The sequence below is a fragment of the Coregonus clupeaformis genome, chromosome 18 (assembly GCF_020615455.1).
Source record: "Coregonus clupeaformis isolate EN_2021a chromosome 18, ASM2061545v1, whole genome shotgun sequence".
Classification (NCBI taxonomy): domain Eukaryota; kingdom Metazoa; phylum Chordata; class Actinopteri; order Salmoniformes; family Salmonidae; genus Coregonus; species Coregonus clupeaformis.
The window spans coordinates 43553597-43568084 of record NC_059209.1 but is presented as its reverse complement, the minus strand read 5'-3'; the positions used below and the strand labels follow the sequence as shown (position 1 = coordinate 43568084).

The following is a 14488-nucleotide window of genomic DNA, read 5'->3' as shown; positions in this document are numbered from 1 at the left end:
CTACTATTATTCTGACATTTCACATTCTTAAAATAAAGTGGTGATCCTAACTGACCTAAGACAGGGAATTTTTACTAGGATTAAATGTCAGGAATTGTGAAAAACTGAGTTTAAATGTATTTGGCTAAGGTGTATGTAAACTTCTGACTTCAACTGTAACAAATGTTTTTTTGACACATTGATTCTATTACAGACACCTTAATGCATTTTAAACTATGTTATTTTAAACTATTGTTTAAACTATATAATGTGACTTAAAAATTATATAAAAATATATAAAAACATTTTCCTTATTTTTGTTTTTGAGAGTATTAATGTTACTGTCCCCACTACAACAAAAAATACCTAAATACATGTAATTTTGTCCTTGAAACATGTTATTGAAATACTGTAGAATTCCTATGGAGGGCTGCTCCTACTGGGGAGTGGCAATATGGCCGACCGGTGGCTTCAAAGCCTCTCAATGGCCAATACATAGCATCAGCAATCCAGGGTTTATATACATCAATTTCTTGCCAACCAATAGAATGTTATATATACAGTGCATTCGGAAAGTATTCAGACCCCTTGACTTTTTCCAATTTCTTTACGTTACAGCCTTATTCTAAAATGGATTACATAGTTTTTTCCCCTCATCAATCTACACACAATACCAAATAATGAAAAAGAAAAAACTTTTTTTTTTTTATGTTTGCACATTTATTAAAAATAAAACACTGAAATATTAAATTTACATAAGTATTCAGACCCTTTACTCAGTACTTTGTTGAAGCACCTTTGACAGCGATTACAGCCTCGAGTCTTCTTGGGTATGACGCTACAATCTTGGCACACCTGTATTTGGGGAGTTTCTCCCATTCTTCTCTGCAGATCCTCTCAAGCTCTGTCAGGTTGGATGGGGAGCGTCACTGCACAGCTATTTTCAGGTCTCTCCAGAGATGTTAGATTGGGTTCAAGTCCGGGGTCTGGCTGGGCCACTCAAGGACATTCAGAGACTTGTCCCCAAACCACTTCTGCGTTGTCATGGCTGTGTGCTTAGGGTCGTTGTCCTGTTGGAAGTTGAACCTTCGCCCCAGTCTGAGGTCCTGAGCGCTCTGGAGCAGATTTTCATCAAGGATCGCTCTGTACTTTGCTCCGTTCATCTTTCCCTCGATCCTGACTTGTCTTCCAGTCCCTGCCGCTGAAAAACATCCCCACAGCATGATGCTGCCACCACCATGCTTCACCGTAGGGATGGTGCCAGGTTTCCTACAGACGTGAGGCTTGGCATTCAGGCCAAAGAGTTCAATCGTGTTTTCATCAGACCAGAGAATCTTGGTTCTCATGGTCTGAGAGTCTTTAGGTGCCTTTTGGCAAACTCCAAGCGGGCTGTCATGTGCCTTTTACTGAGGAGTGGCTTCCGTCTGACCACTCTACCATAAAGGCCTGATTGGTGGAGTGATGCAGAGATGATTGTCCTTCTGGGAGGTTCTCCCATCTCCACAGAGGAACTCTAGAGCTCTGTCCGAGTGACCATCGGGTTCTTGGTCACCTCCCTGACCAAGGCCCATCTCCCCAGATTGCTCAGTTTGGTCGGGCGGCCAGCTCTAGGAAGAGTCTTGGTGGTTTCAAACTTCTTCCATTTAAGAATGATGGAGGCCACTGTGTTCTTGGGGACCTTCAATGCTGCAGACATTTTTTGGTACCCTTCCCCAGATCTGTGCCTCGACACAATCCTGTCTCGGAGCTCTACGGACAATTCCTTTGACCACATGGTTTGGTTTTTGCTCTGACATGCACTGTCAACTGTGTGACTTTATATAGACATGTGGGTGCCTTTCCAAATTATGTCTAATCAATTGAATTTACCACAGGTGGACTCCAATCAAGTTGGAGAAACATCTCAAGGATGATCAATGGAAACAGGATGCACCTGAGCTCAATTTCGAGTCTCATGGCAAAGGGTCTGAATACTTATTTAAAGAAGGTATTACTGTTTTCTTTATTTTTAATACATTTGCAAAAATTTCTACAAACCTGTTTTTGCTTTTTCATTATGGGGTATTGTGTGTAGATTGCTGAGGATTTGTTTTTATTGAATCCATTTTAGAATAAGGCTGTAACGTAACAAAATGTGGAAAAAGTCAAGGGGTCTGAAAACTTTCTGAAGGCACTGTACACTTTATCACTTTAATCCGGACACTAAAAAGAAATCCCGCTATGCCCTCCGACGAACCATCAAACAGGCAAAGAGTCAATACAGGACTAAGATTGAATCGTACTACACCGGCTCTGACGCTCGTCGGATGTGGCAGGGCTTGCAAACTATTACGAACTACAAAGGGAAACCCAGCCGCAAGCTGCCCGGTGACGTGAGCCTACCAGACGGGCTAAATGCCTTTTATGCTCGCTTCGAGGCAAGTAACACTGAAGCATGCATGAGAGCACCAGCTGTTCCGGACGACTGTATGATCACACTCTCCGTAGCAAGATCTTTAAACAGGTCAACATTCACAAGGCCGCGAGGCCAGACAGAGTACCGGGACGTGTACTCAGAGTATGCGCGGATCAACTGGCAAGTGCCTTCATTGACATTTTCAACCTCTCCCTGACCAAGTCTGTAATACCTATATGTTTCAAGCAGACAACAACAAACAACCATAGTCTCTGTGCCCAAGAAAGCGAAGGTAACCTGCCTAAATGACTACCGCCCCATAGCCCTCACATCGGTAGCCATGAAGTACTTTGAAAGGCTGGTCATGGCTCACATCAACAACATCATCCCGGAAACCCTAGACCCACTCCAATTCGCATACATTTACATTTACATTTTAGTCATATAGCAGACGCTCTTATCCAGAGTGACTTACAGTTAGTGAGTGCATACATAATTTTTTTTTTTTTCATACTGGCCCGCCGTGGGAAACGAACGCACAACCCTGGCGTTGCAAACGCCATGCTCTACCAACTGTGCTACATCCCTGCCGGCCATTCCCTCCCCTACCCTGGACGACACTGGGCCAATTGTGCGCCGCCCCATTGGTCTCCCGGTCGCGGCCGGCAACGACAGAGCCTGGATTCGAACCAGGATCTCTAGTGGCACAGCTAGCACTGCGATGCAGTGCCTTAGACCAGACCAACAGATCCACAGATGAGGCAAACTCAATCACACTCCACACTGCCCTTTCCCACCTAGACAAAATAAACACCTTTGTGAGAATGCTGTTCATTGACTACAGCTCAGCGTTCAACACCATAGTGCCCACAAAGCTCATCACTAAGCTAAGGACCCTGGGACTAAACACCTTCCTCTGCAACTGGATCCTGGACTTCCTGACCCCCCAGGTGGTAAGGGTAGGTAACAACACATCTGCCACGCTGATCCTCAACACGGGAGCCCCTCCGGGGTGCATGCTTAGTCCCCTCCTGTACTCCCTGTTCACCCATGACTGCATGGCCAGGCACGACTCCAACACCATCATTAAGTTTGCTGACGACACAACAGTGGTAGGCCTGATCACTGACAATGATGAAACAACCTTTTAGGGATGAGGTCAGAGACCTGGCCGTGTGGTGCCAGGACAACAACCTCTCCCTCAACGTGAGCAAGACAAAGGAACAAGCCCCCATTCTCATCGACGGGCCTGTAGTGGAACAGGTTGAGAGCTTTACGTTTCTTGGTGTCCACATCACCAACAAACTATCAAGGTCCAAACACACCAAGACAGTCGTGAAGAGGGCATGACAAAGCCTATTCCCCCTCGGAGACTGAAAAGATTTGGCATGGGTCCTCAGATCCTCAAAAGGTTATACTTCTGCACCATCGAGAGCATCCTGACTGGTTGCATCACCGCCTGGTATGGCAACTGCTTGGCATCCGACTGTATGGCGCTACAGAGGGTAGTGCGTACGGCCCAGTACATCACTGTGGCCAAGCTTCCTGCCATCCTGGACCTATATACTAGGAGTTGTCAGAGGAAGGTCTCCCAGTCACCCTAGTAATAAACTGTTCTCTCTACTACCGCACGGCAAGCGGTACCAGAGCACCAAGTCTAGATCCAAAAGGCTCCTTAACAACTTCTACCCCCAAGCCATAAGACTACTGAACAATTAATAAAATGGCAACCTGGACTATTTGCATTGACACTGCTGCTACTCACTGTTTATTATCTATGCATAGTCACTTTACCCCTACATATTACGTCGACTAACCTGTACCGGTACCGGTACCCCCTGTAAACAGCACTGTCTCCACCTCTCTACCCCTCCAAACCCCCCACCAGAGATCTATATATAATTACGAGATGCCTCCGCCCTAAAAATGGAGTCGTTGTCCTAAAGGCGAAAAAGCTTAGGTGCAAAATAAACCCATAGAAACGCATTGGGATTATCTTGGACATATTTTGGCGAGAGTGAAAGCACTCGCTTTGCTTTTTCCTCTCTGCCTCCATCCGGATCCCATGAGGCTTAGCGTTGTCCCGGGCTGCCTCTGCGCATGTGCAGAACGCTGCAGAAGGGCAACTACACAGGAGAGAGATAAGACCGGACCAGACTGCACGGAAAGTGTGCTCACAGACGAAATGTGGTTTTAATTCAACTAAAAGTTATTATTCTTTTCTAGTTGTTATCATGAAATGTGGTGATAAGAAGAGTGTGGTAACACAGTAGATTTGGGATTTAAAATCAAGAAAAGACCTGAAACAAGTAGCCTAGTTTAAAAAAAGGAGTACGTCTGCTTGCGAAACACTTGTGGCTTTTTGGCTTGCACTTGGGAAGCGGTGAGTTGACTTTATTTATGTTATTTAAATAATCAGATATACGTTACTGTAGCTTTGAATAGTATTGTTGATTTTAGATGTATTTTGGAGCCTAATTAGCCCATTGTTGTTGCCTACTGGGCACAGAAGTGAATTTAATGTCTATTCCACTTTGGTTCAACGTACTTTCATTGAAATGACGTGGAAACAACGTTGATTCAACCAGTTGGTGGGTTGTTGGGTTCTTGCAGCAAAACGTGTTCGCAACTGATTATGTTAGAAATGGAAATGCTCACACGAATAGTAGTTAATTAGATAATAATAATAATAATAATAATAACAATAATAAATTAGATGTGGTTTGCCTGTTCTGCATATCGCTGTTATTTTCACAGTATTGTTAAAGCTACTTTATAAGTCTTTCATCTGTATATATATATTTTTTATTTTTTTGGGACATGGATACGTAACGTAACACACTTTCTGTGGTGAAGTGGACTTTCATTCCAACGTGGCCCTTTGGTATTATAGACTGCACCAGCCATACATCTGGCATTTATTGAACATTTGTTGAAAATGAACACATTTTGTTGCATCTGATGCAAGTGAAACAATGTGTCAATAAGTCAAACTGGTTGATTGTTTGTATGGAGGCTATGACATGACGTTATATCAGACAGGACAGTATGTGCCATGATCCATTCATGCTGAGCTCCCTTCTCTTATATTGAGGCGGTGTTGAATTTGCTAGCAACAACAATGAGTATTCATCAGTCGATTCTTGTAAAAATATAAATTCTGAAAACGCTTACCTGTACCTATGTTTGTCCTGTACCACTGCGGTCCTTCCGCGGGGTGCTGAAATTCATACTTTTAATAAAAACTTTTATCGAATACAATCACTGAAGGACCGCAGTTGTCAGGACAAACATGTACAGGTAGCTAAGCGTTTTCAGAATGGACATTTCTACAAGAATCGACTGATGGTGACTCAATGTTGTTGCTAGTAAATCCTGAGCGAGCTAAACAAGGTTCCCTTCAGGAGTTTAACTTTCCAAAAGGGATCTGGTCCAAAGTGCAACTACAGTGGGACTTAACCTGTTGCTTTCTGTCATCCACCCACGGTTCACACTTTACATAACAGTGTAGTTATTCATGTGTCATTATTCCTAACAGTACAGTGTAATAACTAGGCCTAGTACTGTTACTTACAGGGTTTAGGATTAGGGCTACAGTACATTATTCCTAACAGTACAGTGTAATAACTAGGCCTAGTACTGTTACTTACAGGGTTTAGGATTAGGCCTACAGTACCGTGTAATACCAATCAAATCAAATCAAATCAAATTTTATTGGTCACATGCGCCGAATACAACAAGTGCAGACATTACAGTGAAATGCTTACTTACAGCCCTTAACCAACAGTGCGTTTATTTTAAACAAAAAAAGTAAGAATAAAACAACAACAAAAAAAAGTGTTGAGAAAAACAAAGAGCAGAAGTAAAATAAAGTGACAGTAGGGAGGCTATATATACAGGGGGGTAACGGTGCAGAGTCAATGTGCGGGGGCACCGGCTAGTTGAGGTAGTTGAGGTAATATGTACATGTGGGTAGAGTTAAAGTGACTATGCATAAATACTTAACAGAGTAGCAGCAGCGTAAAAAGGATGGGGTGGGGGGGGCAGTGCAAATAGTCCGGGTAGCCATGATTAGCTGTTCAGGAGTCTTATGGCTTGTGGGTAGAAGCTGTTGAGAAGTCTTTTGGACCTAGACTTGGCACTCCGGTACCGCTTGCCGTGCGGTAGCAGAGAGAACAGTCTATGACTAGGGTGGCTGGAGTCTTTGACAATTTTGAGGGCCTTCCTCTGACACCGCCTGGTATAGAGGTCTTGGATGGCAGGGAGCTTTGCCCCAGTGATGTACTGGGCCGTACGCACTACCCTCTGTAGTGCCTTGCGGTCAGAGGCCAAGCAGTTGCCATACCAGGCGGTGATGCAACCAGTCAGGATGCTCTCGATGGTGCAGCTGTAGAATTTTTTGAGGATCTGAGGACCCATGCCAAATCTTTTTAGTCTCCTGAGGGGGAATAGGCTTTGTCGTGCCCTCTTCACGACTGTCTTGGTGTGCTTGGACCATGATAGTTCGTTGGTGATGTGGACACCAAGGAACTTGAAGCTCTCAACCTGTTCCACTACAGCCCCGTCGATGAGAATGGGGGCGTGCTCAGTCCTCTTTTTTTTTCCTGTAGTCCACAATCATCTCCTTTGTCTTGGTCACGTTGAGGGAGAGGTTGTTGTCCTGGCACCACACGGCCAGATCTCTGACCTCCTCCCTATAGGCTGTCTCATCGTTGTCGGTGATCAGGCCTACCACTGTTGTGTCGTCGGCAAACTTAATGATGGTGTTGGAGTCGTGCCTGGCCATGCAGTCATGGGTGAACAGAGAGTACAGGAGGGGACTGAGCACGCACCCCTGAGGGGCCCCCGTGTTGAGGATCAGTGTGGCAGATGTGTTGTTACCTACCCTTACCACCTGGGGCGGCCCGTCAGGAAGTCCAGGATCCAGTTGCAGAGGGAGGTGTTTAGTCCCAGGATCCTTAGCTTAGTGATGAGCTTAGAGGGCACTATGGTGTTGAATGCTGAGCTGTAGTCAATGAATAGCATTCTCACGTAGGTGTTCCTCTTGTCCAGGTGGGAAAGGGCAGTGTGGAGTGCGATAGAGATTGCATCATCTGTGGATCTGTTGGGGCGGTATGCAAATTGGAGTGGGTCTAGGGTTTCTGGGATTATGCTGTTGATGTGAGCCATGACCAGTCTTTCAAAGCACTTCATGGCTACAGACGTCAGTGCCACGGGTCGGTAGTCATTTAGGCAGGTTATCTTAGAGTTCTTGGGCACGGGGACTATGGTGGTCTGCTTGAAACATGTTGGTATTACAGACTCGGTCAGGGACATGTTGAAAATGTCAGTGAAGACACTTGCCAGTTGGTCAGCACATGCTCGGAGTACACGCCCTGGTAATCCGTCTGGCCCAGCGGCCTTGTGAATGTTGACTTGCTTAAAAGTCTTACTCACATCGGCTACGGAGAGCGTGATCACATAGTCGTCCGGAACAGCTGGTGCTCTCATGCATGCTTCAGTGTTGCTTGCCTCGAAGCGAGCATAGAAGTGGTTTAGCTCGTCTGGTAGGCTTGTGTCACTGGGCAGCTCGCGGCTGTGCTTCCCTTTGTAGTCTGTAATAGTTTTCAAGCCTTGCCACATCCGACGAGCGTCAGAGCCAGTGTAGTATGATTCAATCTTAGACCTGTATTGACTCTTTGCCTGTTTGATGGTTCGTCGGAGGTCATAGCGGGATTTCTTATAAGCTTCCGGGTTAGAGTCCCGTTCCTTGAAAGCGGCAGCTCTACCCTTTAGCTCAGTGCGGATGTTGCCTGTAATCCATGGCTTCTGGTTGGGGTATGTACGTACGGTCACTGTGGGGACGACATCATCGATGCACTTATTGATGAAGCCAGTGACTGATGTGGTGTACTCCTCAATGCTGTCTGAAGAATCCCGAACATGTTCCAGTCTGTGCTAGCAAAACAGTCCTGTAGCTTGGCATCTGCGTCATCTGACCACTTTTTTATTAACCGAATCACTGGTGCTTCCTGCTTCAGTTTTTGCTTATAAGCAGGAATCAGGAGGATAGAGTTATGGTCAGATTTGCCAAATGGAGGGCGAGGGAGAGCTTTGTATGCGTCTCTGTGTGTGGAGTAAAGGTGGTCTAGAGTTTTTTTCCCTCTGGTTGCACATTTGACATGCTGGTAGAAATTAGGTAGAACGGATTTAAGTTTCCCTGCATTAAAGTCCCCGGCCACTAGGAGCGCTGCATCTGGATGAGCGTTTTCCTGTTGATTAATGGCCTTGTACAACTCGTTCAGTGCAATCTTAATGCCAGCATTGGTTTGTGGTGGTAAATAGACAGCTATGAAAAATATAGCTGAAAACTCTCTTGGTAAATAGTGTGGTCTACAGCTTATCATAAGATACTCTACCTCAGGCGAGCAAAACCTCGAGACTTCCTTAGTATTTGATTTTGTACACCAGCTGTTGTTTACAAATATACAGAGACCGCCACCCTTTGTCTTACCGGAGCCAGCCGTTCTGTCCTGCCGATGTAGCGTGTAGCCTGCTAGCTGAATGGTATCATTGTTGTCGTTCAGCCACGACTCCGTGAAACATAAGATATTACAGTTTTTAATGTCCCGTTGGTAGGATAACCGTAATCTTAAATCGTCAATTTTATTCTCAAAAGATTGAACGTTGGCTAATAGTATTGATGGGAGAGGCAGTTTACTCGCAGAAATAATGTTACCAATGTTACAGTGAACTCGCAGAAATAATGACCCAGTACCAAGAACACTGGAATGTAAAGTGTTTAATACCCACCCCTGTTAGACAGTCTCTCTACCAACTCCCATAGCTTTATGGAACAGCTGCCTATCATACTCAACAAGTTGGACCTTAGTGGGTGGTTATAATGCTACATTTAACATGTTGGACTTTAAACTGGGTGGTTATAATGCTACATTTAACATGTTGGACTTTAAACTGGGTGGTTATAATGCTACATTTAACATGTTGGACTTTAAACTGGGTGGTTATAATGCTACATTTAACATGTTGGACTTTAAACAGGGTGGTTATAATGCTACATTTAACATGTTGGACTTTAAACTGGGTGGTTATCAGGGCATATCATTTACTTTTTCGTATACCAGCCACTGAGATTTTTTACCAGCCAAAATATTTTTTGGGCACTAAAATGACACCAACAAAACACAAAAACACTGATGAGCATGCTGTGTAATGTTACAACTATTAAGAAGTAATGTGGTATATTGTTTAATTTCATTTTTTGTGACTTGAGTCTTTTAACCCAAATATCACGGAGACAAAAAATGTTCACCTGCCTCTTTAAGGGCGGGAGGTTACCGTGGTAACGACACTGGAGTCATGTTTGTGCCTGTGAGATTGAGTCCGATTAGTACAAGCGTTGTTTTCTCTTAACTGGCAGTTAAAACTCAAACATAGAAAAACAAACTAGCCTGTAAGCAAAACAATGTAAATAGCCAAGAACGTTTAAAGTAAATTAGATCAACTTTTATGCCTGTGCACAGCCCTTTAAAAATGAATCTTTCACTCAGCTCTTCACATGAGCACAGCCCCCAGCCTGACAGCGTTGCAGCCAGGGTTGCCAGGTCAAGGTAAATTTAAAAAAAAATAAGATGTAGGCTAAGAAGCTAAATTCGGTTTTCCATTAAAATAATTATTATTGTGAGTTTAAGAATATGTCACAAGAGAAAAGATAAATCGCCCTTATTAAACTCTCCAGATCATTTTCCATCAATGGATGTCGATTTAACTTGTTTTGACTGCTATGAGTAAGCAATAAGGCCTGAGGAGGTGTGGGAGATGGCCAATATACCACGGCTAAGGGCTGTTCTTAAGACATAGCCCTGAGGGGCCTTATTGCTGTTATAAACTGGTTACCAACGTAATTAGACCAGTAAAAAGTATGTTTTTGTCATTCCCATGGTACACGTCTGATACACCATGGCTGTCAGCCAATCAGCATTCAGGGTTCAAACCATCCAGTTTATCCTGTTTGTGCATGTGCATAACTATACAGTGGGGAGAACAAGTATTTTATACACTGCCGATTTTGCAGGTTTTCCTACTTACAAAGCATGTAGAGGTATGTCATTTTTATCATAGGTACACTTCAACTGTGAGAGAAAATCACATTGTATGATTTTTAAGTAATTAATTTGCATTTTATTGCATGACATAAGTATTTGATCACCTACCAACCAGTAAAAATTCTGGCTCTCACAGACCTGTTAGTTTTTCTTTAAGAAGCCCTCCTGTTCTCCACTCATTACCTGTATTAACTGCACCTGTTTGAACTCGTTACCTGTATAAAAGACACCTGTCCACACACTCAATCAAACAGACTCCAACCTCTCCACAATGGCCAAGACCAGAGAGCTGTGTAAGGACATCAGGGATAAAATTGTAGACCTGCACAAGGCTGGGATGGGTACAGGACAATAGGCAAGCAGCTTGGTGAGAAGGCAACAACTGTTGGCGCAATTATTAGAAAATGGAAGAAGTTCAAGATGACGGTCAATCACCCTCGGTCTGGGGCTCCATGCAAGATCTCACCTCGTGGGGCATCAATGATCATGAGGAAGGTGAGGGATCAGCCCAGAACTACACGGCAGGACCTGGTCAATGACCTGAAGAGAGCTGGGACCACAGTCTCAAAGAAAACCATTAGTAACACACTACGCCGTCATGGATTAAAATCCTGCAGCGCACGCAAGGTCCCCCTGCTCAAGCCAGCGCATGTCCAGGCCCGTCTGAAGTTTGCAAATGACCATGTGGATGATCCAGAGGAGGAATGGGAGAAGGTCATGTGGTCTGATGAGACAAAAATAGAGCTTTTTGGTCTAAACTCCACTCGCCGTGTTTGGAGGAAGAAGAAGGATGAGTACAACCCCAAGAACACCATCCCAACCGTGAAGCATGGAGGTGGAAACATCATTCTTTGGGGATGCTTTTCTGCAATGGGGACAGGACGACTGCACCGTATTGAGGGGAGGATGGATTGGACCATGTATCGCGAGATCTTGGCCAACAACCTCCTTCCCTCAGTAAGAGCATTGAAGATGGGTCGTGGCTGGGTCTTCCAGCATGATAACGACCCGAAACACACAGCCAGGGCAACTAAGGAGTGGCTCCGTAAGAAGCATTTCAAGGTCCTGGAGTGGCCTAGCCAGTCTCCAGACCTGAACCCAATAGAAAATCTTTGGAGGGAGCTGAAAGTCCATATTGCCCAGCGACAGCCCCGAAACCTGAAGGATCTGGAGAAGGTCTGTATGGAGGAGTGGGCCAAAATCCCTGCTGCAGTGTGTGCAAACCTGGTCAAGACCTACAGGAAACGTATGATCTCTGTAATTGCAAACAAAGGTTTCTGTACCAAATATTAAGTTCTGCTTTTCTGATGTATCAAATACTTATGTCATGCAATAAAATGCAAATTAATTACTTAAAAATCATACAATGTGATTTTCTGGATTTTTGTTTTAGATTCCGTCTCTCACAGTTGAAGTGTACCTATGATAAAAATGACAGACCTCTACATGCTTTGTAAGTAGGAAAACCTGCAAAATCGGCAGTGTATAAAATACTTGTTCTCCCCACTGTAGATAAATCCGACAGGAGAGTTTGAGTGATGAAAGTTGGACAGGGGATCTCAATCTCTGTGCAAGAAAAACTTGGACGAACTTCAAAAAACGAATGTTGGGCTATTTTCTGGCAATTGTGCCTTTTATTATGTTCCAGATGTTAAGACTACAAACCGTTATAAATGAGCTATTTGCGAGATGAACTTGTTATTTCATTAGGCACAGGCTAGTGACTCAAATCTGGGTTTATAATTGCATTTCAACTTTGCCATGGTTTACTGAGCTAGATGCAGGTATCATATAGCCCCTGATAGGCCTACATCTCATTTCAGGGAAAAGTCCACAATGAAACTGACATTAAAGTGTGGAGAATTATACATTTGCGATAGAGCTGTGACCACGATCACAATTGATAACTTCCAATTTAAGTCACTAAACATGTCCATTAATAATTGCATAATAACACAAGGTTATGACAACAAACTGAGTTACAGGCTATTTATTAAATTGGTTTGCCAGCTCCAGGTAGGCTACACAAGTGGCACAAATTGGTATTCAATGGCTCCAGTGATATCAGCATTTCAATATATTTATTTTACCAAATGGTAGGCTACAGCCATATAATTGTATTTTAATTTAACCTTTATTTAACTAGGCAAGTCAGCCTACAAAATAGCCTGCTTGATGGGCAACAGATGCAAATGCAGCCTATCATTCTCCACATTTAATGTCAGTTTCATTGTGGACTTTTTCCCATAACACAAGCACACGAGGGAGTCCCATAACTTCCATTTCAAATTTCCACTCACGCAGCGCTGCAGATCCTAGCACTGAGCATGAGTAATACCCTTCGCTTGATATGGTTATCCATAAGAAAAGTCGACATTAGAATGCAGTTTACTTTAAACCACCTCTGAGCGAATTTCCACCTCAGAGCGAATTTATCTAAAGAGCTCTAGTGAGCCTATAGTCGTTTGCCAATGCTTTGTCGCCGCTATATCAGTTCTAATGCGTTAATATGTTTTATGGAAATAGGGTGTCTCCATAATGACAATGTAAATAGCCTACCTACAACTGGTAAAAAAGTTGTCACGACGTCTGTTGCAGCGCTCTCTCAACCGGTGCTCTCAACGCACCACACCCCCAGTCCTCCCCCTCTTCCCTCACTCAGTAACAGCCTCCTCACTGCCTGATAGTCCCCAGTCCTCCCCCTCTTCCCTCACCCAGTAACAGCCTCCTCACTGCCTGATAGTCCCCAGTCCTCCCCCTCTTCCCTCACTCAGTAACAGCCTCCTCACTGCCTGATAGTCCCCAGTCCTCCCCCTCTTCCCTCACCCAGTAACAGCCTCCTCACTGCCTGATAGTCCCCAGTCCTCCCCCTCTTCCCTCACTCAGTAACAGCCTCCTCACTGCCTGATAGTCAGCAGCAGCAGGTCACAGTCAAATATATATTTTTAAAGAGAAATGCCAATGGCGGCCGCAGTGCAATTTAGAAGTAGCCCAAAAACCCACAACCCGCGACCAATATATATCTTACTCGCCAATGCCAAAATCTACCCGCATTTCGCAGGTGGCTGGTGTTAATTTTAGGCCCTGCTGTTTATAATGCTACATTTAACATGTTGGACCTTAACCTGGGTGGTTATAATGCTACATTTAACATGTTGGACCTTAACCTGGGTGGTTATAATGCTACATTTAACATGTTGGACTTTAAACTGGGTGGTTATAATGCTACATTTAACATGTTGGACCTTAACCTGGGTGGTTATAATGCTACATTTAACATGTTGGACCTTAACCTGGGTGGTTATAATGCTACATTTAACATGTTGGACCTTAACCTGGGTGGTTATAATGCTACATTTAACATGTTGGACCTTAACCTGGGTGGTTATAATGCTACATTTAACATGTTGGACCTTAACCTGGGTGGTTATAATGCTACATTTAACATGTTGGACCTTAACCTGGGTGGTTATAATGCTACATTTAACATTAGGTGACCTGTAGTTGTAGTACAAGTATATTTCCTGAACAGGTTTGTGTATTTGCATGTAGCTTATATTGTATTTCCTGTAGGCTTTCCCAGCCATACCAAGATGAAATGGGACAGTTCTGTACTATAGGATGAAATGGGACAGTTCTGTACTATAGGATGAAATGGGACAGTTCTGTACTATAGGATGAAATGGGACAGTTCTGTACTATAGGATGAAATGGGACAGTTCTGTACTATAGGATGAAATGGGACAGTTCTGTACATCGTACCAAGGTCCTGCACTATAGTGGTGTGAGTATGATCGTTGCCCCCCCCAGCATGATACAGTGAGGCGGACGGCCACAAAGCCTTATTATACTGTGCCGATAGGAATTGTCAGTGACTTGGATCCATAACAGACGGAGTAAATGAACACTGTTGATCATATCAGACCTTCTTTATACAGGGCACCACCTTTGGATGCAGCTAAACATTTCAACAAGGAGTCATTTGGAAACCGTCCTTCTCCCACAAATG

General features: G+C 44.0%; 1 protein-coding gene across 4 annotated transcripts in view; it reads left to right on the top strand.

The window, feature by feature from the left end:
* Positions 1–4516: 4516 nt before the first annotated feature.
* The window catches only part of kank1a (KN motif and ankyrin repeat domains 1a), a 219656-nt gene continuing 209684 nt past the window's right edge, over positions 4517–14488 (top strand). For all 4 annotated transcript variants that reach the window (XM_045226875.1, XM_045226876.1, XM_045226874.1 and 1 more), the window contains exon 1: positions 4517–4757. The gene's annotated coding sequence lies outside the window, so the exon portion shown is untranslated. The remainder of the gene's footprint in view (positions 4758–14488) is intronic.